This window comes from Clarias gariepinus, chromosome 2 (assembly GCF_024256425.1).
Source record: "Clarias gariepinus isolate MV-2021 ecotype Netherlands chromosome 2, CGAR_prim_01v2, whole genome shotgun sequence".
NCBI lineage: Eukaryota > Metazoa > Chordata > Actinopteri > Siluriformes > Clariidae > Clarias > Clarias gariepinus.
The window spans coordinates 48,189,048-48,191,869 of record NC_071101.1 but is presented as its reverse complement, the minus strand read 5'-3'; positions in this window follow the sequence as shown (position 1 = coordinate 48,191,869).

Genomic DNA, 2,822 nt, shown 5'->3' with positions numbered 1-2,822 from the left:
GATAATAAGAAACGCCTAGATTAAATTTAAATTCTAAACTTGTACTGTACTTTTATTACTGTGATTATGAATTTGATTGATGATTTATTTTAATTTATCTGGTCACTTGAGCTGCAGCTTATTGATTTTTGAGAGCATGAACTAAGTCTATAATCTATAGTTACAGCCGCTTATAGCTTAGTAGTAAAGCCAGCACACCTCAATGCCGTAAAACTATTACTCTGGTTGAGTACCATATGTATGTTTATGTTTATAACGTCTACTTGTTTTTCACATTTCCATTCATCTCAAGTTATTCCCTTAATTTTAAAAGATTCATGGACGATTTATTATGTGCATAAACATTTTCTTTGAAGAGTGTATTTACAACATAGTATTCACACACACACACACACACACACACACACACACACACACACAGTTAATGATGAATAAAATATTGCTTGCAGCTGCATGTCCATATTAATTTTGCTTCTTGCAATGTTATGTCTATTTGCTACACAAAATATGTCCACTAGATGTCAGTAAAATGAGCCCTTAAATAAAGCTTCATGAAAATAATATTTTCGTTAAACTATTGGCTGGGAAGTCTCGACGTATATTTAAGGCTTCATATCTCTATCGCTACTATGTAACAGGTAGCTGCAGTAATGAAGAGATGGGCAAAAACAAGTCACACCAGGACTTCAAAGGTGAGGGAAGCACAAAGGATCACAGTAAACGCCATATTACCATCTTGCAGGAAACACATACTCCACAGCTCTCCTTAACTGTAAAGCTTAGACAAAATGGCCTATGCAGGAAGTGCAAATCCTGAACAAAGTGGGATCCATAAGCTGTCCTCCTTATCCCTCAAAATCTCTAATAATAATATTTGTGTACCAATGCACTGCAATTTCACTATCATGATGTTAGGGGGTCAGGGGTAGCTCAATAGTTAAAGCATTGGACTAGGGTTGAGAAGGCCTCGGGTTCAAATTCCACAACCACCAAGTTGTCCCTGTTATTGGTGAATCATGAACACTGACCTTAAGTGAGGCCTGCAGTTCTTTAGATGTTGTTCTGTTTTTGGCATAATATTGGTAGACCGGCTGCTCCTGAGATGATGCACCACTGTTACAAGTTTTCTTTATTTGGAGTCCTGCTGGAATTCCAAAGCCTTAACAACTGTTTTGTAACTTTGTAAAATTATGCATTATGTATTTACATAGGTTTTCTTTGTGTGGAGGCCCAGACATGCCAGAGATCCTCAGTGGAGGCCCAAATCTGCCAGAGAGCCCTCCACTGTCTGCTGCCCTGTCACCTCCTTCGCCCGACTTTGACGACGTCGACCCAGCGCTAGTTCCGCCACCTGGCTTCAAGGACATCGTGCCTACTCCTCCGCCCAGCTTCGAGGACGTCATGCCAGCTCCTCCGCCCGGTTTAAAGAAACGTTGAACCTGTGCTAGCTCTGCCACCAAGCTTCGAGGACATTGTGCCTGCTTCACCGCCCGGCTTTGACAATAACCTTGTTTCTGTCACGCTTCATAAATGGGGATGAATCTCTCCTGTCCTGCCTACCCTGCCACCCTGCCCAAAGGACAGAATCTACAGCTTCTGTGTCAGAAGGCCAGACACAGGACCTTGGGGAGGGTGCCCTGGACCTCCAGTAGGGTCTTTTGAGGGGGGGTTATGCCAGGGATAACCCCTAGAGGGCGTCCAGAGTTGTGTTTTTGGTAGTTTTGGACTGCATTTCCCAAGATGCACCTCGGCCATTTGATGGGAGCACTCACCTGAACTGACGTGGCTCATTAGTTTGATTATAAATAGTTTGTTTATGTTGTGTTAAGTGGTCTTGCATCTGTTTTTTTAAACAGTTGTCTCTGTTGTTATCCTGTTGTTTTGGTAAAGCTGTTTCATTCATAGTTTCAAGTTTAGTTACTTGTGTTTGTTTGTTTTCTTTATGTTATTAAACACTTAAAGTCTTAACCTCTGCGATTATGCCTTGCCTGCAACCCCACCTCATACGTGACAAAGGAAATTCGGGTTGAATGATGAGTGCAGACTGCAGAGTGCATAAACATTCTCATTGCTTCACTTCTTAATAAAAAAATAATATAAAAAATTATTGGGAATGACATTTATACAGAATGTAAAGTAAGTTTGCCATTTGCCAGTTTAATTTTAATAAATTTATTAAGGTGTAATATATATTTGTAAAAGATTAACTATGTTGATCAACTAGAGAAACATGGGTGTACTGTACGATAATATAAATGGTGGCTAGATTTCAAAATAAAACATTTATATATTGACTTCAGTCCTTACCAACCTAGATATTTTTATTGAACACATGGTGAATTAAAAGAGAATGGTAGCTTAGTTTTGCAATTTTAAAGCAGAAAGTTCAAATAAATTGCACATATATCTGCGGAGAAGGCCACATTATCTGCAGCACAAAAGTGGTCTACACTCATACACGGCTCATTTCTTCATACAGTATGTGAGTCACACAAAAGACAAGAGATTTAGAGGTAATGAGCCACATTTGAGACACCTTTGAGAAGTTGCATCTTATTAAATAAAGCCTCAAAGATGGCTCATTTCTGTCTAGAAAACAAAGAAGAGATTAACATGAGATCTCATCTTTAAGTTTCTTTGCTGTGGGTGAAATGAGGATCACACTCTATGGAATATTCATTCTCAAACAAGAGTGGGGATGCAGGATATCTGTGCACATATCCATACCAGGTATATCATACCAGGTAATTTAAGAAACAATGCTGGAACTCTAACGAGCTGCACCATAGTATTTCAGTTATTTTGGCGATGAGTGCTATGGA